Source organism: Eleutherodactylus coqui, chromosome 6 (assembly GCF_035609145.1).
Source record: "Eleutherodactylus coqui strain aEleCoq1 chromosome 6, aEleCoq1.hap1, whole genome shotgun sequence".
In the NCBI taxonomy this organism is placed as follows: domain Eukaryota; kingdom Metazoa; phylum Chordata; class Amphibia; order Anura; family Eleutherodactylidae; genus Eleutherodactylus; species Eleutherodactylus coqui.
In genome coordinates, this window is record NC_089842.1 from 134,799,697 (window position 1) to 134,825,877 (window position 26,181).

General features: G+C 46.1%; 1 protein-coding gene across 2 annotated transcripts in view; it reads left to right on the plus strand.

Moving 5' to 3' along the window:
• The first annotated feature begins 254 nt into the window (after positions 1-254).
• SULT2B1 (sulfotransferase family 2B member 1) overlaps positions 255-26,181 on the plus strand; it is an 87,421-nt gene continuing 61,494 nt past the window's right edge. Inside the window, exon 1 of one of the 2 annotated variants that reach the window (XM_066607711.1) lies at positions 255-275. The gene's annotated coding sequence lies outside the window, so the exon portion shown is untranslated. The remainder of the gene's footprint in view (positions 276-26,181) is intronic. The other variant, XM_066607712.1, reaches the window with a different exon arrangement.

The following is a 26,181-nucleotide window of genomic DNA, read 5'->3' on the forward strand; positions in this document are numbered from 1 at the left end:
TGCAAACTTTCAGTGGCGGAAATCCCGCGGGAAATACCGCCGCGGGATTTCCGCCCGTGTGCAGGCGGCCTACATATGTATTTCATTACCATTTTCCAAATATTTATATATTTACTAATTCTTTTGTAATTCTTTGCCCCTCTTTCTGTCTGTTTTAAACCTTTTTGTAACAATTCTCTGCATGCTAGTTCCAACATGTGGTGCAATTAACTCCTGAACACACCCTCCACACCATTCCTCAGCCATTTCTCCTCCTGACCAGCTAGCACACACAGGTATTGCTTATTTGATTTTAATTTGTATTTTGTCTATAAATGTCTTGTGTATCTCATACCTCATAGCTGTTGACAAAGGCTATTGTAGCTGAAACACCTTCAGCGCGGACCTGTGAGCTGTATGCTTTTATTTAACCCTTTTTTAATCCAATTTGTATCCTGGTTTTCCTAGGGGGCTTACTCTTTTTCTGCCATTATACAACAGCCTGTCTGCTGGCTAAAGCCAGTACTGCATGAGGTGACATGTTGGATAGGCTCCGACAGCAGAGAGACTGGCAATATACAGTAAGAGAACCCCGATGGACGTCTTCCAACATCAGCCTTAAATCATAATGTCTTCAGAGGTCAGACAGTGGATTAGAAAGGGTTAATAAAGAATGAAATAGTTTTAATGGTAGCAGCTCCTCTCCACTTCTATTTTTCTTATTATGATTAGTGTTGCTTGTCGTGATTGACTGCGTGATAAAATTAGGCCGATTTTTGCAAGAATTGGTGTATGTGTTTTTTTCAATAAATATGGCACATTGGTTAGCACTATTACCTTACAGTGCTGGGGTCTTAAGTTCAAACTACACCAAGGACAACATCTGCATGTACTTTGAAAAATTCCATACAGATTTTGCTCTTAGTCATATTTGAACCTTGAACTCAGGCACTACAAAGCAACAGTGCTAAAAAGCCACCACACTTGTCCTTTCTGCTCCAGAGGACAAGAAGAACAAGAATAAAAACTCCATACAGATGTTGCCTTTCATCAGATTTGAAACTCGAACTCCAGCGCTGCAAGGCATCAGTGCTAATGACTGAGACACCATTCTTGGTCTTTCTTCTCTGGAGAAGGAGGAAGAGAAACCTAAAGAGAACATACAATGTCCATGCAGATGTTATCCTTTGTCAGACTTAGGCTGGATTCAGACGAACGTATATCGGCTGGGTTTTCACACCAAGCCGATATACGTCGTCTCTCTCTGCAGGGGGGAAGGGAGGCTGGAAGAGCGGGGAGCAGTGCTCTGAGCTCCCGCCCCCTCTCTGCCTCCTCTCCGCCCCTCTGCACTATTTGCAATGAGGAGAGACGGGGCAGGGCTAATTCTCAGAACTTAGCCCTGCCCTGTCCTGCCTCCTTTCATTGCAAATAGTGCAGAGGGGCGCAGAGGGGGTGGAGAGGAGGCAGAGAGGGGGCAGGAGCTCAGTTCCTGCTCCTGGCTCTTCCACCCCCAACCAAACCCCCTGCAGATGAGGACACCGTATATCGGCTCGGCGTGAAAACCGAGCCAATATACCGTCGTCTGAATCCATCCTTAAACATAGAATCCCAGGACCATAAGGCAGCGGTGCTAATGACTGAGACGCCAAGCTTGTTCTCTCTTTTTCTTCTCCTTCCTCTTTCTTCTTTTTTCTCTTTTGGAGAAGAAGAGGAGGAGATGAAAGAGAATAAGAAGCTCATCTCCTTATTCTCCTACTCCTCTGAAGAAAGAAGAATCAGGAGGGGGAATAAGGTAGTAGCTTGGTAGCTCTGTGGCTAGCACTATTGCTTTATAGTGATGGGCTCTAGGTTCACATCTGGATATAAAAAAAACACTTGCATGGAGTTTGCTCTATCTGTGTTTCTTCTTCTTTTTCGTTCTCCATATTCTTCCTTTTCTCTTCTCCAGAGGAGAAGTGTAGTGGCTTAGTTGTTACCTTGCAGTGCTGGAGTTCTAGATTCTATCCAAGAGCATCATCTTTGTTCTTTTTTTTTCTCCTCTGGAGGTGGAAGAACAAGTGGGAATGCTTTGCCATACAGATGTTGTCCTTGATGGGATTTGAACCTAAGACCCTAGCATTGCAAGGCAACAGTTCTAACAACCGAACCATGTTTATTGACCAACACTAAATCTCATTCCTATCAGGAGATGTTGATTACCTGTACCAAACTCAGAAGTCCTGCACTGGCACTTGTTTGCCAGTAGATCTTCATGCTATTGTTCTGCCATGTTATTAAGTCCAGTTCTGGATATAAAAGTGTCAGGAATGAGAACGAGCCTAAACAACACTCTTACTCATGGACTAGTAATGCACAAATTTGGTCTGAGAGGTAGATTAGCAAGTTTTACTACTTCAGCATCAATGCAGCAAAATTACAACTTCTATAGCTGCTTTGCAATGTTAGAGCCAAACCATGAGTTGGTTTAACAATGGGACACAGTCAACCAATATCACTCAGTTCTATGTGTTCTGTGGCAAGCTGTACATACAATTGAGTCTAACTGCTGCAGCATACAGAAGGGTTGCCTGTTGTGCATGTATGTCCAAATTCAGTGTTCCTCATTGTGTGTACGTCAAGTACCTCCTACTCAAATAATTTATATCAAAATACCCACAGTTTATGATAACACATTGATCTACACTTATTAAAAGGGTTTTCCGACACATTTTTAAATTTTTTTTTCCTTTCTTTAAAATTCATACAAATTCAGAACTTGACTTGTAATAATGTTGCCATCCACTAGGTGCTGCTGCATCTCCTTCCATGGGCAGGTTGAAAGAGAGATAAGACACATCATATAACTGTCCTGAGCTCAGTGGACTGATTTACGATGTATGTCTCAGCTCTGTTTGTTTGTTGTTTTAAGTTTTAATGCAAAACAGTCTCAAATTTCTGTGTGTGAACATTTATTTAGATCAAGAGGAGTGTGTATCCCTCCCCTCTGCATCTGTATGTTATAATTGTGTGCCATCCAAACTAGTTTCATTCATTAGCCTGAGGAAGGGGGCGAGAGATCCCCGAAAGCTTGCTGTAACATCACGCATTTTTGTTAGCCATTAAAAAGTATATCTACAAGATTACTTGGTTTCTCTTACTGAGAACAATCCGACATATAATAAGATTAGTGGCAGTGGGAAATAAAATACATATTAAAAAAGGAAGAAATACCCCCCTGCAGATGCGCTGTTCCTCCAGTGGTTTGTTTATACTTTGACTACAGCGGTTACGTAGTTGTTTACCTATGTGACTGCTGCAGCCAATAGGAGGCCCAACATAGAACATCATCACTGGCGTCCCATAAATAGGCTAGGGCTTCTACATTAGAAACCCATGTGACATGTTTAGGGGACGCCACTGGACCAGAAGACCCTGTGATGTCATGGGTCAAATGCACAAAAATGGCACTCCAGTATCACGGTAAGGCTTCTTTCACACGAGCGGATATCAGCCATCCATTTTCATGGCCGGCCGATATATGCTACATCAGTTGAGAAACATTTGGTGAATGGGCGCACAAATCAAATGTTTGTGCGTCCGTTCAGATGGCCTGGTGAGCCCGTTCAGATGGCCTCGTAAGCCTGGTGCCGAGCTCACCAGGCTTTGCTCATTTTCCCTCCCTCCCCATTGCAGGCTCACCTGTCTTTTCCCCCACTCATTCTGTGCAATGTGAGGGGGCAGAGCCAAGCACCAGCCTGCCCTGCCTCCTCCCATTGATGGCTATGGACATGAGGCGGGGAGAGGGTGGATGCTTATCTCCGCCCCTTGTCCATAGCATCAACGGGAGGAGTCGAGGCGGGTCGGCGCTTGGCTCCCGCCCCGCCCCCTCCAATTGCACAGAACGAGCGGGGAGGAAGACAGATGAGCCTGCACGGGGGGAGGAGAACAGAGGGAGGGAGTTTAGCAGCCATGCTGCTAAACTCTGTCGCACTTACAGCCGCTGCCATGGGCTCCTATAGTAGCCCATGCAGCAGCCGACGTATTCCGGCCCAAAACATAGTTCCAGAACTATGTTTTGGGTCCGATGTAAAAACGCCCGGCGCTATATTGGCTTGGCAGGTCGCTTTTAAGTCTGTTATACGCCCATGTGATCTGATGCATTAGAATCCAATGCATCAGATCATAGCGCACCAGATATGTGCTCATGTGAAAGAAACCTAAGGCTGCATTCCCATGAACGTATATCGGCTCGGTTTTCACGCCGAGCCGATATACGTCGCCCTCATCTGCAGGGGGGGAGGATGGAAGAGCCAGGAGCAGGAACTGAGCTCCTGCCCCCTCTCTGCCTCCTCTCTGCCCCTCTGCACTATTTGCAATAAAAGGAGGGAGGGGTGGGGGCGGGACTAACTAAGAATTAGCCCCGCCCCCGTTCCGCCTCTCCCCATTGCAAATACCCTGTTTCCCCGAAAATAAGACGCGTCTTATATTAATTTTTGCTCCCAAATATACGCTACGTCTTATTTTCAGGGGGTGTCTTATTTTTCAATGAAGAATTATTCACATTTATTGTTTAACAAAAAAAAATGAACATTTATTACCCTGTATACTGCACAGTACCGTAGTTGTCACCACAAACCAATATAGCTAGACAAACTGTGAAAACAAAGCAAAAATTACTCAATGACAGTCATGTCATCATTTTCTGGCACATCATCATAAACATCTGAACCCGGAATCTCCTGCTGAATTTCTTGACACTCCATTTCTTGTAAAATCTTCGGGCCAAAGCAGGAAGGTTTTTGCTTCAAGAATCTTCCACGATTCCTTTCTTGTACTCAACGGAATAGCTCTTTCTTTTTTCGCTCATGTCTAGGGGTAAAAATATACGGTAGCAACATTGTTTATTTCTTGTACTTTAGACTCTTCAGCAAAAAAGCAGACACCCCCTATTGAATCAAAATGACACACAAAAAATAAGAGCTGTAAAGTACCTGGCTCTCACACACTGTCTGGAGACTGTAATGCTCACCCCCTAAGGCTGGAAATTCACTCTGAGAACCCAGCCTTAAGAATCACACATATGGTTGCCTGACTCACACACAGAGCCATAAAAAAAAGTAACGTACCTGCAGACAGAAGTTCCTGTACCACTTGTAAGCAGGGATGGTATTGCAGCTTCCGGCCACCAGGGGGAGCTCATCACAGCAGACGTGTGCAGCACCAACAGAACGACAGTATGGAGTTTTCCAGCCAGCAAGGGGAGCTTACAACAGCACACTCATACAGCACAGGAGGAGGTAGGAGACAACGGGGATTGCAGCAGGGGACAGGCCTCTCGACTTGCCTGCACACTTTAGTATGCCTTATTATCGGGGTGTGCCTTATATTAGCGATTTCTGCAAATTTCTTAATGTGTCTTATTTTCGGGGGTGCCTTATTTTCGGGGAAACACGGTAGTGCAGAGGAGCGGAGAGGAGGCAGAGTGGGAGCTGGAGCTCAGTTCCTGCTCCTGGCTCTTCCATCCTCCCCCCCCCCCCCCTGCAGATGAGGACGACGTATATCGGCTCGGCGTGAAAACAGAGCCGATATACGTTCGTGGGAATGCACCTTTAGTATGTGTCATTAATTAGATTAAATTAATGTGGCATTAATCAAGCATACTTTGGGACTGGGGGGGTCACAAAATTTGTATAAAAAAATAATTTGGACAAAGCCAAATGAGGATAGTACAAGTACTCCCTACATACTGTATATGGTGTCTATTTCCCCGTACACAAACCACAGGTTGGTTATCCAGTTAATTGATTATTCCTGGACAGTACGTATAAATACAACACTTTTTTCCCCACTGTCCATAGAAAAGAAAATTTGATGTGTGCATAATTACTTTTGCTGGAAAAGCTTACACAAGTCTATGTGATTGTAATTCTCATTATTCTACGGCTCACAGTGAATGCTGCCCATTATGAATTGATACAAAAAGTATATTGAAGAAATTGCATAACTTTTCATTGCACAACTAATACCCAGCTTACTGTGCATGAGAATAAATAATCCATTAAGCCTTCTGATATACGGTATCTTGCATTTCAAGTAAATATTAGCAAACAAGTCTATAGACCAGAGAATTCTTCAACACTATTGTTGCAATCCTTCTGCCAATTGTATAGAGTGATTAAGAAAGCATATCCCCAATTGTACAGAGGGAGCCTACTGCCAAGACAAATTGTACAGGAATCTCACAGTTCATGCCATTCGCCTTGTGTAATAACATCTGTGGCTCTTTCTTTTGTGTGTTTTATATGCACTGTATGGCCAAAAGTATGTGTTTTTATTGAGTTCAAGTGTTTCAGCCAGACTAGGGGTTCAGCGTGGGGAAAAGGGGAAAGGACAAAACATCCTGAGTAGGCCCTTAACCCATGTAACACAAGTTTACAACTACGGAGGCACATTTACACCTACACCCATAGCGACCATCTGCAGACTGTATAGGTGAATACACTACAGTTAAGGCCCACTCATACCAGCTAATGATCGCTAAAAGGCAACCGTTTTAGCAATATTGCATCTAAATGTGTGCCCATCGTGCACTTTTCGTGCATTGCTAGCTGATCGTTAAATTCAATCCAAACTAAAAATCGCATTCGTCACTCAATTTTATCAGAAGTTCAACATGGGGAGTGCTGATAGCATTATTTCTCCATGGAGAACAAAGGATCTGAGCGCAGATAAGAGCCCTCGGGCTATTAACCCCTTCCCGCTCCATGACGTACCAGTATGTCATGAAGCGGCAGGGTATGTATGAAGAGAGGTTGCATTTATAACAGCTGACACCCGCGGGCAATAGCCACAATTGGCCATTCGGTCGATCGTGGCTATTAACCATTTAAATGCCTTTGTCCAGGACGAATGTGAGATCGGGGGAGCCGTGCAGGTGTCATGGCAGCCGGGGGCCTAATGCCTGGACTTTGCCTGGATATTTTCATTAGGACTTTGCCTAATGAAAGGCCCCAGGGCTGCCTTATCAGACTGCCTATCAAGCCATCCCCGTGGGATGGCTTGATAGACTGCCTGTTAAATTGCAGTATGACGTAATGCTATAGCATTACGTCATACTGCAGGAGAGATCAAAGCATCGCATGTTAAAGTCCCCCAGGAGACTTCAAAGTAAAGTAAAAAAAAAAAATCAATAAAGCTTTTTTTTAATTGAAAAAAAAAAAAAAGTTGTAAAAATTTAAATCACCCCCCTTTTGCCATATCTATTATTAAAAAATCTAAATCATAAAATAAAAATACATATTTGGTAGCGCCGTGTCCATAAAAGTCCGATCTATCAAAGTAGTGCATTATTTTTCCCGCACGCTGAACGTCGTCCGAAAAAATAAATAAATACCAGAAATACACATTTTTAGTTACCCTGTCTCCCAGAAAAATGCAATAAAAAGCGATCAAAAAGTCATATGTATTCCAAATTACTATCGGAAACTACAGGACATCCTGCAAAAAATGAGCCCTTGCTCAACTACGTCGATGGAAAAATAAAAAAGTTATTGCGCACACAAAATGACCGCAGAAAATAATTGAAAAACATTAAATGTCTGTGAAAAAAAAAGTAGTATAGTAAGAAAAAACCTATACAGTTTGGTATCATAGTAATCGTACCGACTCATAGAATAAAGTTATCATGTCGCTTTTGTTGCGGTTTGTGCGCCGTAGAAACAAGACGCACTGAAAGATGGCAAAATGTGGGTTTTTTTTTCCATTTTACTCCGCTTGGAACTTTTAAAAGTTTTTCAGTACATTATATGTAGAGATGAGCGAGCACCAAAATGCTCGGGTGCTCCTTACTCGAGATGAACTTTTCGCGATGCTCGAGGGTTCGTTTCGAGTAACGAACCCCATTGAAGTCAATGGGCGACTCGAGCATTTTTGTATTTCGCCGATGCTCGCTAAGGTTTCCATTTGTGAAAATCTGGGCAATTCAAGAAAGTGATGGGAACGACACAGCAACGGATAGGGCAGGCGAGGGGCTACATGTTGGGCTGCATCTCAAGTTCCCAGGTCCCACTATTAAGCCACAATAGTGGCAAGAGTGGGGCCCCCCCCTCCCAACAACTTTTACTTCTGAAAAGCCCTCATTAGCATGGCATACCTTAGCTAAGCAATCATTGCCTGCATGACACTCCACTGCCACTTCTCCTGGGTTACATGCTGCCCAACCCCCCCCCCCCCCCTGCACGACCCAGTGTCCACAGCGCACACCAAATTGTCCCTGCGCAGCCTTCAGCTGCCCTCATGCCACACCACCCTCATGTCTATTTATAAGTGCGTCTGCCATGAGGAGGAACCGCAGGCACACACTGCAGAGGGTTGGCACGGCTAGGCAGCGACCCTCTTTAAAAGGGGCGGGGCGATAGCCCACAATGCTGTACAGAATTGTACAGTAGGCCCCCCCTCCCAACAATTTTTACTTCTAAAAAGCCCTCATTAGCATTGCATACCTTAATTAAGCACCACACTACCTCCAACAAAGCACAATCACTGCCTGCATGACACTCCACTGCCACTTCTCCTGGGTTACATGTGCTGCCCAACCCCCCCCCCCCCTGCACGACCCAGTGTCCACAGCGCACACCAAATTGTCCCTGCGCAGCCTTCAGCTGCCCTCATGTCTATTTATAAGTGCGTCTGCCATGAGGAGGAACCGCAGGCACACACTGCAGAGGGTTGGCACGGCTAGGCAGCGACCCTCTAAAAAAGGGGCGGGGCGATAGCCCACAATGCTGTACAGAAGCAATGAGAAATCCAATCCTGTGCCACCTCCATCTGGAGCTGCACACGTGGGCATAGCAATGGGGAACCTATGTGCCACACACTATTCATTCTGTCAAGGTGTCTGCATGCCCCAGTCAGACCGCGGTTTTTTATAAATAGTCACAGGCAGGTACAACTCCGCAATGGGAATTCCGTGTGCACCCACAGCATGGGTGGCTCCCTGGAACCCACCGGCTGTACATAAATGTATCCCATTGCAGTGTCCTGGACAGCAGAGTTAACGTCAGATTAAATGCAGGTGGGCTTCGGCCCACACTGCTTGCCCCAACCTGACCGGGGTTTTTTAATTCATAGACACAGGCAGGTACAACTCCCTATTGTGAAGTCCCTGTGGACCCACAGCATGGGTGGGTGCCAGGAGGCCATCGGCGGTACATAAATACATCCCATTGCAGTGCCCATCACAGCTGAGGTAATGTCATGTTTAATGCAGGTGGGCTTCGGCCCACACTGCATGCCCCAGTCAGACTGGGGTTCTTTAGAAGTGGACACATGCAGTTACAACTCCGTGTGGACCGACAGCATGGGTGGCTACCTGGAACCCACCGGCGGTACATAAATATATCCCATTGCATTGCCATCACAGCTGAGGTAACGTCATGTTTAATGCAGGTGGGCTTCGGCCCACACTGCATGCCCCAGTCAGACTGGGGTTCTTTAGAAGTGGACACATGCAGTTACAACTCCGTGTGGACCGACAGCATGGGTGGCTCCCTGGAACCCACCGGCGGTACATAGATATTTCCCATTGCAGTGCCCATCACAGCTGAGGTAATGTCATGTTTAATGCAGGTGGGCTTCGGCCCACACTGCATGCCCCAGTCAGACTGGGGTTCTTTAGAAGTGGACACATGCAGTTACAACTCCGTGTGGACCGACAGCATGGGTGGCTCCCTGGAACCCACCAGCGGTACATAAATATATCCCATTGCAGTGCCCAGCACAGCTGATGTAACGTCAGCTTTAATGCAGGTGGGCAAAAAATTAATTGGATTACACTGTAGGCGAGGGCCCCCAAAAATTGGTGTACCAACAGTACTAATGTACCTCAGAAAAATTGCCCATGCCCAACCAAGAGGGCAGGTGAAACCCATTAATCGCTTTGGTTAATGTGGCTTAATTTGTAACTAGGCCTGGAGGCAGCCCAGTTAAAATAAAAATTGGTTCAGGTGCAAGTTTCAACGCTTTAATGAGCATTGAAACGTATAAAAATTGTTTAGAAAAATTATATGATTGAGCCTTGTGGGCCTAAGAAAAATTGCCCGTTCGGCGTGATTACGTAAGGTTTCAGGAGGAGGAGCAGGAGGAGGAGGATGAATATTATACACAGATTGATGAAGCTAAAAGGTCCCCGTTTTTTATGGTGATAGAGAACGATTCTTCCATCCGGGGGTGCAGCCTACGTATTGTTTAGGTACCGCTGCTGTCCGCTGGTGGAGAAGAGAAGTCTGGGGAAATCCAGGCTTTGTTCATCTTGATGAGTGTAAGCCTGTCGGCACTGTCGGTTGACAGGCGGGTACGCTTATCCGTGATGATTCCCCCAGCCGCACTAAACACCCTCTCTGACAAGACGCTAGCCGCAGGACAAGCAAGCACCTCCAGGGCATATAGCGCGAGTTCAGACCACGTGTCCAGCTTCGACACCCAGTAGTTGTAGGGGACAGAGGCGTCACGGAGGACGGTCGTGCGATCGGCTACGTACTCCCTCACCATCCTTTTACAGTGCTCCCGTCAACTCAGCCTTGACTGGGGAGCGGTGACACAGTCTTGCTGGGGAGCCAGAAAGCTGGCAAAGGCCTTAGAGAGTGTTCCCCTGCCTGTGCTGTACATGCTGCCTGATCTTCGCGCCTCCCCTGCTACCTGGCCCTCGGAACTGCGCCTTCTGCCACTAGCACTGTCGGATGGGAATTTTACCATCAGTTTGTCCGCCAGGGTCCTGTGGTATAGCATCACTCTCAAACCCCTTTCCTCTTCGGGTATGAGAGTGGAAAGGTTCTCCTTATACCGTGGGTCAAGCAGTGTGTACACCCAGTAATCCGTAGTGGCCAGAATGCGTGTAACGCGAGGGTCACGAGAAAGGCATCCTCACATGAAGTCCGCCATGTGTGCCAGGGTACCTGTACGCAACACATGGCTGTCCTCACTAGGAAGATCACTTTCAGGATCCTCCTCCTCCTCCTCCTCCTCAGGCCATACAAGCTGAAAGGATGACAGGCAAGCAGCATGGGTACCCTCAGCAGTGGGCCAAGCTGTCTCTTCCCCCTCCTCCTCCTCATGCTCCTCCACCTCCTCAACGCGCTGAGAAATAGACAGGAGGGTGCTCTGACTATCCAGCGACATACTGTCTTCCCCCGCCTCCGTTTCCGAGCGCAAAGCGTCTGCCTTTATGCTTTGCAGGGAACTTCTCAAGAGGCATAGCAGAGGAATGGTGACGCTAATGATTGCAGCATCGCCGCTCACCATCTGGGTAGACTCCTCAAAGTTTCCAAGGACCTGGCAGATGTCTGCCAACCAGGCCCACTCTTCTGTAAAGAATTGAGGAGGCTGACTCCCACTACGCCGCCCATGTTGGAGTTGGTATTCCACTATAGCTCTACGCTGCTCATAGAGCCTGGCCAACATGTGGAGCGTAGAGTTCCACCGTGTGGGCACGTCACACAGCAGTCGGTGCACTGGCAGATGAAACCGATGTTGCAGGGTGCGCTGGGTGGCAGCGTCCGTGTGGGACTTGCGGAAATGTGCGCAGAGCCGGCGCACCTTTCCGAGCAGGTCTGACAAGCGTGGGTAGCTTTTCAGAAAGCGCTGAACCACCAAATTAAAGACGTGGGCCTGGCATGGCACGTGCGTGAGGCTGCCGAGCTGCAGAGCCGCCACCAGGTTACGGCCGTTGTCACACACGGCCATGCCTGGTTGGAGGCTCAGCGGCGCAAGCCAGCGGTCGGTCTGCTGTGTCAGACCCTGCAGCAGTTCGTGGGCCGTGTGCCTCTTCTCTCCCAAGCTGAGTAGTTTCAGCACGGCCTGCTGACGCTTGCCCACCGCTGTGCTGCCACGCCGCGCGACACCGACTGCTGCCGACGTGCTGCTGCTGACACATCTTGATTGCGAGACAGAGGTTGCGTAGGATGAGGAGGAGGGTGGTTTAGTGGAGGAAGCATACACCGCCACAGATACCACCACCGAGCTGGGGCCCGCAATTCTGGGGGTGGGTAGGATGTGAGCGGTCCCAGGCTCTGACTCAGTCCCAGCCTCCACTAAATTCACCCAATGTGCCGTCAGGGAGATATAGTGGCCCTGCCCGCCTGTGCTTGTCCACGTGTCTGTTGTTAAGTGGGCCTTGGTAGTAACCGCGTTGGGGTTGGGACGGCACATCGGGAAAAGTAGTGGTGACTGGGAACCGAGTAGAACGTGGCCACCGCCGCCATCATGCTTTTGAAAGCCTCCGTTTCCACAAGCCTATACGGCAGCATCTCCAGGCTGATCAATTTGGCTATGTGCACGTTTAACGCTTGAGCGTGCGGGTGCGTGGCGGCGTACTTGCGCTTGCGCTCAAACACGTGCGCTAGCGACGGCTGGACGGTGCGCTGAGACATTGGTGGATGGGGTCGAGGACAGCGGAGGTGAGGGTGTGGGTGCAGGCCAGGAGACGGTAGTGCCTGTGTCCTGAGAGGGGGGTTGGATCTCAGTGGCAGGTTGGGGCACAGGGGGAGAGGCAGTGGTGCAAACCGGAGGCGCTGAACGGCCTTCGTCCCACCTTGTGGGGTGCTTGGCCATCATATGTCTGCGCATGCTGGTGGTGGTGAGGCTGGTGGTGGTGGCTCCCCAGCTGATCTTGGCGCGACAAAGGTTGCACACCCCTGTTCGTCGGTCGTCTGCACTCTCAGTGAAAAACTGCCAGACCTTTGAGCACCTCGGCCTCTGCAGGGTGGCATGGCGCGAGGGGGCGCTTTGGGAAACAGTTGGTGGATTATTCGGTCTGGCCCTGCCTCTACCCCTGGCCACCGCACTGCCTCTTCCAACCTGCCCTACTGCTGCACTTGCCTCCCCTTCTGAAGACCTGTCCTCAGTAGGCTTAGCAAACCAGGTGGGGTCAGTCACCTCATCGTCCTGCTGCTCTTCCTCCGAATCCTCTGTGCGCTCCTCCCTCGGACTTACTCCAATTACTACTACCTGAGTGATAGACAGCTGTGTCTGATCGTCGTCGTCCTCCTCACCCACTGAAAGCTCTTGAGACAGTTGCCGGTAATCCCCAGCCTCATCCCCCGGACCCCGGGAACTTTCCAAAGGTTGGGCATCGGTCACGACAAACTCCTCCGGTGGGATAGGAACCATTGCTGCCCATTCTGGGCAGGGGCCCGAGAACAGTTCCTGGGAGTCTGCCTGCTCCTCAGAATGTGTCATTGTAATGGAGTGAGGAGGCTGGGAGGAAGGAGGAGCAGCAGCCAGAGGATTCAGAGTTGCAGCAGTGGACGGCGCAGAACTCTGGGTGGTCGATAGATTGCTGGATGCACTTTCTGCCATCCACGACAGGACCTGCTCACGCTGCTCATTTTCTAATAAACGTCTACTGCGTGGACCCATTAACCCCTTAACGACCAGCCCATAGTGTTTTTACGTCCTCCCGAAGTGGGCTTTATTCTCTGAGGACGTAAAAACATGCTTCCTGCAGAGAATAATGCCCCTCGGGCTGTGGACGTGACAGCTCCATGCTGTCGGTGTCCGCAGGTAGCTGACAGCATGGAGCTGTCATCCCGGGCTGTTCGGTCACCCCCCCGGCATTGCGATCGGCGCTATACAATGGATAGCGCCGATCGCAAAATAAGTAAATAAAAGTACACAAAAGTTAAAGATTCAGCTGCTCTGATGGATCGGATCCATCGGAGCAGCTGAAATTACTCACCCAGGTCCGGCACGCTGCTCCCCGCTCTCCTGCTGCTCCGGGGCCCGAAGCCGGTCTTCTGCGCATGCGCGCCAGGCGGCATTACGTCAGCCGCATGCGCATAAGGCCCGGCGGCGCGGGAGATTTAAAATCTCCTGGCTCCCGGCTCCTGTAGGTAGCCGGGAGGCAGGAGATGTCAGCGGGGACTGCGGTGAGCGGTCCCCGGTACCGCGATCGTCGTTATCCAATGGATAGCGGCGATCGCGAAAAAGTAAAAAAAAAGTTTTAAAGTCAGTTTCACCTCCCCTCATGGATCGGATCCATGAGGGGAGGTGAAAATACTCACCCCCAGTCCTCAGCGGTGTCCCGATGTACCGGGACTCGAATTCCCGTCTGCGCATGCGCGCCCGATGATTGACATCGGGCGCGTGCACAGACGGGCTCGAGCCCCGGGAAATTTAAAATCCCTCTGCTCCTGGCTGCCATGTGTAGCTAGGAGCAGAGAAATTATACCGGGGACATGATCACTGTCATCCAATGGATGACAGTGATCATGTAAAGTGAAAAAAAAGTGTAAAAAAGTTAAAAAAAAGTAAAAAAAAGTTTTTAAAAGTTTAAAAAGCGTACGTTTCATCTCCCCTCATGGATCATATCCGTGAGGGAGGATGAAAGTACGTACATAAGGCCCCCGGATTTATCCGCGGACCTTACCCCAGCTTCTGCACACGCGCCCGTCGCCAAAGTGGTGGGCGCATGCGCAAAAGCTGTGGATTGCCAGGATAATTTAAATTCTCCCTGCTCCTGGCTACAAAACGTAGCCAAGAGCATGGAGATTTAATGGGGGTCCGCAGTGAGCGGTTCCTGGTCACGTGTTTGCCATTATCCAATAATGGCGATCACGTAAAAGTAAAAAAAAAAATTTGAAGTTTCATCTCCCCTCACTGATGCGATCGGTGAGAGGAGATGAAACTTTTTACCGGAGGCCTGCGTATTTGAACCCCGACGCGATCTTCCTCCGCGATCTTCCTCCGTGGACCTTCCCGAATTCTGCACATGCGATTGCCGGCAAAAAGCCGGACACATGCGCAGCAGTCGGGGAGCCCAGGAAATTTAAAATCTCCTTGCTCCCAGTGACCAACGGTCACAGAGAGCCTGGAGCAGTGACGGGTGGCCTCGTTGAACGGTCCTTGGTCACGTGATAAAAAGGTAGCGATCTACCTTAGGCCGGTCTCACATGACTGCATAGGAATTACGGATTCTGCATGCGTCTGATCCACGGTATTACGCAGATCAATCGCATTGGATTACACAATTCCGCTCACATTAGCGGGTCGGAATTGTGTAATCCACTCGCAGAAAAGAGAACGCAGCAGGTTCTATTTTACTGCGGATATTTGCAACATAGAGCCCATTGTGCTCCATGGTCGTGGATATACCCACAGCCCATACGCAACTACGTTGTATACGGGCTGCGGGTACCCCCGTCCTCGCTAAGCGACGGTGCGGGAAATACAAAAAAAGGTGTACTGTGCATGACCGCCTGTGTGAGTAGGCAGTTATGCGCAGTACATTATGCAGCCGTACGCAGGGTCACAGCCGGGCTCACAGATGGGATCCGCTGTGGGCCTCCGCCAGCGGATTCCGCCTGCACCCGCGTGAGCCCGGCGTTATTCAGACAGCTACCTGTGATACGTATTTTACAAGAAGCCCCAGGAACGCTCGCCTTCCTGCAGTTCCAGAAGCACCTTGTTGAGCGCCTTCTGTGTGAGACCACCGCACCTCATCAAGCTTACGGAGACTCACGGAACGCCACTTTTTACACCCCATACCCACCACTGAGGTCACGAAATACCCCCAAAAAGCATGAGAGGAGGGGGGGGGGATACCCGGTTTTATTGCCCCATGGGCCCATTCCAACCAGCCTCCGTAATTACCCCTGTCTTCGGAAATACTACACAGTTCACATTTTTACTTTTATCTAAGATTTGCGAATGCCAAAAAGGGCGCGGAGGGGGGGGGGATTTTTAGGGAGTCAATCTTTATTCTGTACACATAAGCAATGGGGCCTGGAATTTATTCAGTTGTGCCCTAAAATCCAACAGGTGTTCCGTCCTTTATAGGCCTTGCCATGCGTCCTGTAAGTAGATTAGGGCCACAATGGGTATGTTTCTGAACTCGGGACAAACGGGGGTATCCATTTTGGGGTGAACGTCTTCATTCCTATGTGCACTGTACAAAAAAAAATTTTTTAAATTGAAAAAATTGCCAAAAAAATTAAAAATCGTAACTTTTTCCTTCTGCTTTGCTTAGATTCATTCAAATACTGTGGGGTCAAAATACGCAGTACACCCCTAGATGAATTCGTTAAGGGGTCTAGTTTTCAAAATGGGGTCATTTGAGGGGGTTCTTTATAGTTTTGGCTGCTCAATGGCTCTATAAGTGGGCAATGGGGCCTGAAATTTATTCAGTGGTACCCTGAAATCCAACGGGTATTCCTTTCATTGTAGGCCTAGCCATGGGTCCTGTAAGTCTATTAGGGCCACAATGGGTATGTTTCTGAACATGGGACAAACAGGGGTATCCATTTTGGGGTGAAAGCCTTCATTTATATGTGTGCTGTACAAGAAAAACTGTTTTTAAATTGACACAATAGCCCAAAAAATGAAAATCCTATTTTTTTCCTTTTGCTTTGCTTGAATTTATTCAAAAACTGTGGGGTCAAAATATGCAGTACATCCCTAGATAAATTCGTTAAGGGGTCTAGTTTTCAAAATGGGGTCATTTGTGGGGGTTCTATATGGTTTTGGGCGCTCAAGAACTCTACAAGTGGGCAATGGGGCCTAAAAGGACTTCAAGCAAAATTTGTGTTCCGAAAGCCACCGGTCGCTCCTTTCATTTTGGGCTCCGTTGTGTATCCAGACATAAGATTAGGGCCACAATGGGTATGTCTCTGAACACGGGACAAACAGGGGTATCCATTTTTGGGTGCAAGTCTTCCTTCATATGTGTGCTGTACAAAAAAAGCTGTTTTTAAAATGACAGAATTGCCGAAAAAACGAAAATCATAATTTTTTCCTTTTGCTTGGTTTGAATTCATTCAAAAACTGTGGGGTCAAAATATGCAGTACACCCCTAGATAAATTCCTTAAGGGGTTTAGTTTTCAAAATGGGGTCATTTGTGGGGGTTTTCTATGGTTTTGGGCGCTCAAGAACTCTACATGTGTGCTATGGGGCCTAAAAGGACTTCAAGCAAAATTTCTGTTTTGAAAGACACTGACTACTCCTTTCATTTTGGGCCCCGTTGTGGACTCAAGTATAACAATAGGGCCACAATGGGTATATTTCTGAACACGGGAGAAATAGGGGTATCCATTTTGGGGTGTAAATCCTGATTTTCATGTAAACTATAGGAAAAAAATATGTCATTAAAATGACAGATTTGCAAAAATATGAAATTTTACTTTTTCCCCTCTAAATTGAATTCATTCCTGAAAAAAAAACGGTGGGGTCAAAATACTCATGACACCCCTCAGTGAATACACTAAGGGGTGTAGTTTTTAAAATGAGGTCATTTGGGGGGTATCTATTATTCTGACACTCATGAGCCTTTCCAATCTTGGCTTGGTATAGGAAAACAAAGTGTTCCTCAAAATGCTAAAAAGTAATGTTAAATTTGTACGTCTCCTAAATGGTTTAAAAAAAACGAAAGTTTTTCCAATGTGCGCCCAAAATAAAGTAAACGGGTGGAAATATAAATCTTAGCAAAAAGTTCTATATTATGTTTGCACATATTTAAGATATTGCAGTTGAAAATGTGAAAAAATGACGATTTTTTTCAAAATTTTCCCAATTTTGGCGCTTTTAATAAATAAACACAATTTCTATCGGTCTATTTTTTCCGCCTAAATGAAGCACAACATGTGTCGAAAAAACAATGTCAGAATCGCTTGGATATGCAAAACCTTTCTGGTGTTTTTCCATGTTAAAGTGACACGTCAGATTTGCAAAATTTGGCCTGGTCATTAAGGCGCAAACAGGCTTGGTCACTAAGGGGTTAATTGTGAGATGAATGTGGGGATGCCAGAAACGTGCCTTTCTCCTAATCCCGCAGCAGTCGGCTGCGATACACCTGGATCAGGAGCTCGGCCTTTGCCCACACCCTGACTTTGGCCTCCGCGCCCTCGCCTGCGTCCACGTCCTCTAGGCCTACCCCTACCCCTCAGCATGGTGTATTACCAGTAGTGCAGAAACAGAACGCTGTAATTAAATGTGCCGCTTATTGGCCTGTGGTTGGAGGCTGACTTCGCTTACGGAACGCACAGCAGAGCCAGGAAAGAATTTTGCGCAAGCCTGTAGTGAGACGTAGGTGCGTATGACTGAGCTAGTGGAATTCACAGCGCAGAAGCAGTCAAGTGTCCAAAGACCACTAGTAGGCCTTAAGTGTTTTGCTTCTATTTTTTTAAAGGCTGAGCTGAGACAGCAGACAGATACTGTAGGCAGCGTATATATGTATACTGTTTCCCTCTGGACGGGATGACGGCGGTGATGTAACGGGCAACGCAGAGCCAGGAAAGAATTTTGCGCAAGCCTGCTGTAACACTTAGCTGCGTATTAATTAGGACTACTACCCCCAGCAGAAATGCAGTACACTGAGGACGGTCACAGGCAGCCCAAATAGATTTTTTTTCCCCCAATTTTTTTGAAAAAGCCCACTGCCTATATAGACAGTATATCTCTTTCACCTTTCCCACTGTCCCTGCCTCACCACTAAGGGCCCTATACTATGTAAAATTACTGCAGACTGTTTCCCTCTGGACAGGATGACAGCGGTGATGTAATGGGCAACGCAGAGCCAGGAAACATTTTTGCGCAAGCCTGCTGTAACACTTAGCTGCGTATTAATTAGGACTACTACCCCCAGCAGAGACGCAGTACTCTGAGGACGGTCACAGGCAGCCCAAATAGATTTTTTTTCCCCAAATTTTTGGAAAAAGCCCACTGCCTATGTAGACAGTATATCTCTTTCACCTTTCCCACTGTACCTGCCTCACCACTACTGCCCCTATGCTATGTAAAATTACTGCAGACTGAGGACGCAATGCTCTGCACGGCCGATTTACAAAAAAAAAAAAAAATGTGCAACACTGCAAAAAGCAGCCTCAACAGTACTGCACACGGTCAGATGTGGCCCTAAGAAGGACCGTTGGGGTTCTTGAAGCCTAAAATAACTCCTAACACTCTCCCTATAGCAGCTCCAGCATCAGCAGCACTTTCCCTGATCTCTGTCAGCATGCATCTGTGGCGAGCCGCGGGAGGGGCCGATTTATATACTCGGGTGACACCTGATCTCGCCAGCCACTCACTGCAGGGGGGTGGTATAGGGCTTGAACGTCGCAGGGGGAAGTTGTAATGCCTTCCCTGTCTTTCTATTGGCCAGAAAAGCGCGCTAACGTCTCAGAGAGGAAAGTGAAAGTAACTTGAACATCGCGTGATGCTCGCCTCGAGTAACGAGCATGTCGAACACGCTAATACTCAAACGAGTATTAAGCTCGGACGAGTACGTTCACTCATCTCTAATTATATGGTACATTAAAGAGCACCATTGAAAAATACAACTCGTCCCGCAAAAAACAAGCCCTCATATAGCAACGTCGATGGATAAATAAAAGGAGTTACGATTTTTTTGAAGGCGGGAGGAAAAAACGAAAATGGAAAAAGAAAAAGGGGCCGCATCATTAAGGGGTTAACTGCTTTCAGCTAAGGCTTCATTTGCACATTTAATTGCTCTTAAGTAGCTGAGTACATGGATTGGGCGCATACACAGCATCAAAATGACCCTACTTCCCAAATTACTATATCTATTCAGAACTCTCCCTATCCCAGTCCCAGTCTCGGAATTACGAGCATTCCAAAAGAAACTATTTATATTTATATGGGCAAATAAACGTCCCAGAATCTCCAAATCTTTAATGTGCCTACATAAGAAATTTGGGGGACTCTCAGTACCTTGCATTATAAAATACTATAAAGCTGCCAGGCTAACCCAAATACCCCCGATATATGCAGGCCCCCAAGCCCCACTGTGGACCGCTATTGAAGAGACCAAACTCACACCACTCACCTGGCCGACACTCCTATGGACAAAGGCTCCCTTACCAATTAACCTAAAAACCAGCTCACCATTCTCATTCCACTCCATCCTGCTCTGGAGACAAACTAAATTTAAGTTAAACCCACTCCCCACTCCATCACCGCTGACACCCTTACTTTATAACCCTAATTTCCCACCTGGGCTGGTTGAGTCCCAATTCACGTGGTGGAAAGCAAATAAATTGACTTCACTCTATGATTTCTTGATACATGGTAAACTCATGTCGATGTTTACATTTATCAATCGCCATAACCCACCACCTCTAGAAGAATGGAGAAAACTACAAGTCTTCCACTTTTGGTCCTCAATGCTACCCGCAACGATAAAGATTGAATTAAGTCGCATGGAAGCCATGTGCAAATTTTGCCCAACACACCCAGGCACTCTCTCCCACTTTTATGCTATGTTGAACGGTGCAATGGCGGACACCAAATTACCATACATGTTACGGTGGGAAGCTGACTTCAACACCACCCTATCATTAAGCCGCTGGCATCACTGCTGCGAGACTTTAAACAAAAACAGCTGGCAAGTCTCATTAACCGAAACTGCATTAAAGGTGTTACATAGAGCATACCAGGTACCGGAGAGATTGAATGTCATCTATCCAGAAGTCTCCAACAAATGTTTCAGAGGATGTAGCGATATTGGCTCACACAGCCATATATGGTGGACATGCCCGGTGGCACAAGCCTTCTGGAGAAAGATATCCCACCTCATAACCTCGGTAACGAGGATAAGCTTTGGATTAGATCCACTCATATTCCTACTAGGAAATAAACCCTCTGGGATACGCAATCCAACCTTCAAACTACTCCAGTACATCACTATGGCAGCTCGCATTGTAATAGCTCAACAATGGCGGAAGCCCACACTGGCCTTTGACTATTGTATAACTCGCATCAATAGAATCTTCGTGAATGAAAAACTCATTGCCATCCGCCAAGATACAATAATCCAATTTGAAAAGGTATGGAACCCCTGGATTTGAACATATAAAACATCCCCAACCTGTTCAATTATACGAGAACAAAAGTGGAAGACTGAAGCACAGTGCCCAAAACCACCATAACTATAAAGCTAGCCTACGTTAGATCAACCCACACCACAATAACTGTACGAGTTCGGGCATGGAAAACATTGAGATCTGGTCCATTCCCTATCCCCACCACTCCCTCCCCCCCCCCCCTTAAAAAATTACGTGAGATCTATTATAATAATCTATAATAATTTGAAACAACCCTACAATACGCAAAATCGGTATATACCCTGTTGTGTTTTATTCTATCATGTTACATTGTTGCTATGTTAAAAAAGTGTTAGAAATTTCGGTAACTCTGTTCTACCATCAAATGTTTAAATCCTATCCCCCTGCGCGGGGTAAATGCGGCAGAGTGTTGCCAACACTACATTTATAATTCAATAAAAACCGTTGAAACATAAGTAGCTGAGTAGCTACTTAATAGTTTATGCAAAATGATCGTTCAAAACGGTCACTCAGATTGTCATTTCAGTGATCTTTGAGCGATCATCGCTCCATGTAAATGGGCCTTTACTTCTAGTAACTCATAGTTGATGTCCTTTCTGAATAGAGTCAAAAGTTGATATTATCTGTAAGTTAATAACATTCACATTGGCTTACTCCCTTCCACTTACAGGCACCTATTTATAATGCAATGCTATAAATCTTTAAACTGAGGCTTCTCATCCCCTTTTGCCCACAGTTTCCCAACTCCTGCCACTCATTACATAATGTGTGCTTATAACCTATAATTTTTATATTCCTCTAATCTAAATTGCTGTCACATCTTAGTCAGCACACAATTAATTACTTGCCAGCTCACCTAGTTTCTGTAGGTTCTATCCAGACTAGCCAGGGTTAACAGCTCCTGTGCTTTCTAGTTTAGGTTAATTAGTCCTGCTTGTGTCTGAGAGGTGTGGCTGGTGATTGACATTTCTGTCAGCCAATCGTCTTCTCTCTCCTCCCCATAAGATCCAGCTCTTGCTGCCTGGGAGATGCTGATTAATTTCCAGTGTTCCTTGAGCAGTCAGCCTGCTCAGAGCTGCTGTGTGTCTGGCTCTGGTGTTTTGGTTTGTTCCCTGTTTGTCTGCTCTTGTTCTCTTTATTTCCATGTACTGTACCCCCCCAAGTTCAGGGCTCCCTGGTAGGGATTGGTAGTGGCCCAGGTACGAGTGTGGGACCGCACTTGTTGGAAGCGATCGGCCCGCCGAATAGGCATGGCTCCCTCCCGGGTTGGGGTTTGCAGGGAAAGGATTTCCCTTAGTGTATTTAGCATTTTCGTTGCACGGTTGAGATATACAGGCCTTTACCATCCTGCAGAGGTGTTCCCTATCCATTCTGCATTTAGCCGCCTGTACCAGTGCTTTTGTGCATCCGTCTTGGCTGCCCCCCATATCCTGTTCGTGTTGGCAGTCCAGGATGAATGTGACAATTGCTTTGTCCTCTGCTTCCTATGTTAACCTATCTTTAAAATGTTCAATAATTGAAGGGGAAAAACAAAAAAATATTCACAGTAGCCATAGGGACCAAGGCAGTGATCAATATAGAAAGTCAAATTCATACAGACCAAAGCAGTAATCTCTTCCCCAATATGCATTTCGCCATTGCTTCTTCTGGGGGCATCATACAAAGTCATTTTACACCATTGCATGCTTGCAACTTTGTGGCAACAATTTGAAAAAATTCCTTTCCTGTTCCAGACCTCTTCTAAAATCATCGCCTGACCTCAGAAATGTTCATTTGGCTGAATAGACATAAATTCCCTCCGACACCCTCAAGTCTTGTGGAATGCCTTCGCAAGAGAATGTAGGCTGTTATAGACAAAAAATAGGGCCAAGCTCGATATTAAAATGGAATGGAATTGTCATGGCGTGCCAACCACAAGTTAGGAACAGGACTAAGTTGACGTCATGGCGTCAGCCCCTGTCTATGTGACCCACGCTTCGGCGCATGCCCTCTTATATTGGTACGGGGCACAACCAGAGCACTTCTCTGTATGCACATGGGCAGATTGGTTGGCTGTTGAGTGGAACAACCCAGCTAGCCAATTGCCATTAGTTTGTATATATTTATTTCCAGCCCCTCATCTCAGAGGTTGCAAGTTATACCTCTGCCTGGGTCCTGTCTGAAGACTCTATGCCTTTAAGGATTTCTAGTCTCCTCCACAGTTGCTGATTCTAACCTCCATATTAGTTAAGATAAGTCTCTCTGATTACTACTATTCTCTAGGGTGTTGTAACATCTTATCTCCTGCTCTGTGGTTTCTACATTTATATTCCATCTAATTCTTGCCACTTTCCCAGACATTATCTAAGGAAAGTCAGGGTCACCTTGGTTCTTAATGTGCGTCTTTCCTCATCAGGGCGATTTCCCTGCCTACAGGTAGGGCTCCCTCTTATCAGTAGGTTCGGGTCAGTTCCTCTGTCTTTCCTAGTTGAATTTCCTTTATATATACTTTGTGCCATCTTCATTTGCACTAGTGTGAATTCACTCGTCTTTTTAAGACATTATACTCACATCCAAGTAAAATACTGTGGTTGTGCCTTGTGCAACAAGCTCATATACATGTGATGGCTAATGCCATACTTTTGGCACTAGAGTGTACGGTTTCCATCAACCTTTTCATTATTTCTTCTTAAAACTTTGCAGAAAGTATCAAATATTAGTGAAAATGACAGAAGAGAATATTTCTGCATGAAATAATAACTCTACCTTATCAATATTTCAAAGCACATGGGGCTCTAGATAAGTGTGCATTTGCAATGCTTATTCTGCATTATACTGCTAAATACAACAAAATTTGCTTTCATGCCAAGTTTTTTGTGTTTTTTTTTTTTTTTACATATGCCATTTGAATACTTGAACTATAAAGGAGTAAACGTTCTCTCTTGGTCATTTTCTGACGAGGCTCTCTACTTTTGCAGGAAATGAATTTCAAGTTCTAGATGATGATGTCTATATTGTAACTTATCCTAAGTCAGATACACTTATTGATGATCCTCTCTCTCACAATGACGCTACAGAGCAGAGAGCTTAACATTCTTCTAATAGAATGGATTTCCAGTTGGCAGACTTGTTCTATATGGTGAATAAGCTACAATATAGCATAGCGCAATGGTTGTCTGCATCAGACGACCACTAACTTTTCTACTCCTGTACTAACTAACAGAAATATACCATCTCTGCGTGCATATCAGGTCCAATACAGTTAATAAAAGAGGTTTGCTTCTAAGGACAAAAGAGGTCTTTTGTGTAATAGGCTGCTTTCACACCTGCATTAGGACTCCATTCATGGTCCGTGTCTCTCTGCTCTGTTTTTAGAGGAGAGAAACTGAAATAAAACAAAAGAATGGATTTGTTTTTTTTCGCTATTGATTAAAAAAAAACAGAAGAATGAAAAGCAAACAAAAAGGCTTCCGTTTACTTCCATTCCGTCAGGTTTCCGTTTTTTTGGATGGAAAAAGTAGTGCAGTCAGCTGCGTTATTTTTATTTTTTTGGTCCAAAAAAACTGAAGCCTTTCCATTTGCCTTCCATTTTTTCGAAACCTCTTTAAAATCAATGGGGGAAAAAAATGGATCAGTTTTATTTCTGTTTTCTCTCCTACAAAAACAGAAACCCTAAACTAAGCCGTAACGCTGGTGTAAAACAGCTTAACCCTTTTTCTGTTTGGTCTGATCTTTGTTATGAAACCACAGCAAGGCAGTCACAGATCAAGGATATGGTTTCCTCAATGCTGCTTACTTCTAGCTTACCATTCCTCACTTTTGCAGTCTTTCTTCACATCCAAACTAGTAAAATTCAAACTAGTAAATAAATATGTACTTTTTCAGTAAAACATTACCGCATACAGCCCAATAATACAGAAATCACAATTTGTAATTGCTTGTGGCCCCAGTAATGCCCAGAGAATAGACCCAATAAGAACTCGTCTGTAAGATCCCAATTTCTTGCAATTTCAAAGTCTCAGTACTTTGCTAGTCCCAGAACGCTGAAGCATGGTGGGTTTCAATGATTAATTCCCTGTATCATTAAGTAGGAGCAGAGACCAAGAAACCCATATACTATTGTTAGTAGCAACTGAACAAAATCATAGTCATGTAGCCTGGTTTGAAACAGCTGGTGAAGTCAGGTTACAATTGGAGAACAGAATCCCGATGGGTGAAGTGGAGCTTGGAAACAATCAGGCAGTGCAGTACAAAATCATACAGCAGGGTCAAATAGGGCAGATTATCATCAATATTGCATTCTGTGATTTTAACCCCTTCATGACACGGCCCTTTTTTTTTTTTCCATTTTCGTTTTTCCTCTCCCCCTTAAAAAAATCATAACTCCGTTATTTATCCATCGATTTCGTTGTATGAGGGCTTGTTTTTTGCAGGATGAGTTGTAGTTTTTAATGGTGCTATTTAATGTACCATATCATGTACTGAAAAACTTTTGATGCATTACATCATACTGCATTCTGACAGGCAGCCTATCAAGCCACCCCACAGGGATGTCTTGATAGGCAGTCTCTCAAGGCAGCCCTGGGGCCTGAACAGCGTTTGGGGGCTTTAAATGCCGCCGTCAGAATTGACAGCGGCATTTAAAGGGTTAATGGTGGCCGACCGCAGCTATTGCCCATGGGTGTCAACTGTAGTAAACCGCTGACGCCTGCGCTGTATGCAGAAAGGTCACCCAGCGACCTCTGCATACATCCCTCGAAGGTCCTGGACGTAAATGTACGTCCTGGAGCGGAAAGGGGTTAAAAAACCTGCAACATGACCTATGAACCACATTGCCATTTTATTCATTTAACGAAAAAACATTTGTACAGAGTATCAAAGTCTTAAGTAAACTAATTAGTTTGACGTAACAAATCTGCTCAAAGTGCAATTTTGCACAACCGATGAACATAAGAGTTCAAAGGAACACAATCTCAGATATTTGTCCCGGGCAAATAAGATGTTACAAATGCAGTACACATAATCAAAATTGGGTTAGATAATCACACATAAATATGTATCACTTTGAACTGGGCAGATACAGGTACCAGTGATTATTGCATGTGTGTGAGAATAGGAGACATAGCGCTTATTGATGAATGTGTCAGACCAGAACCACAGCTAGCGCCACATACCTTATTAAATTGAAGAGGTTTCCTGTTTTTGAATAGTATGTTTTCATATAGTCAATAGTCTACAGCCAATTGTTTAGAAGCTATTCTTAGTCCTAGGAAGTATAAAGACCATATATGATGCCATGCAGGCCCTGCATCCTGAAATCTCCAATCAAGGGAACATCCCAAATTTCTCTGTCAAAGCCAGGGAACGGACTTCGCAATACATTTTTATTTTTTT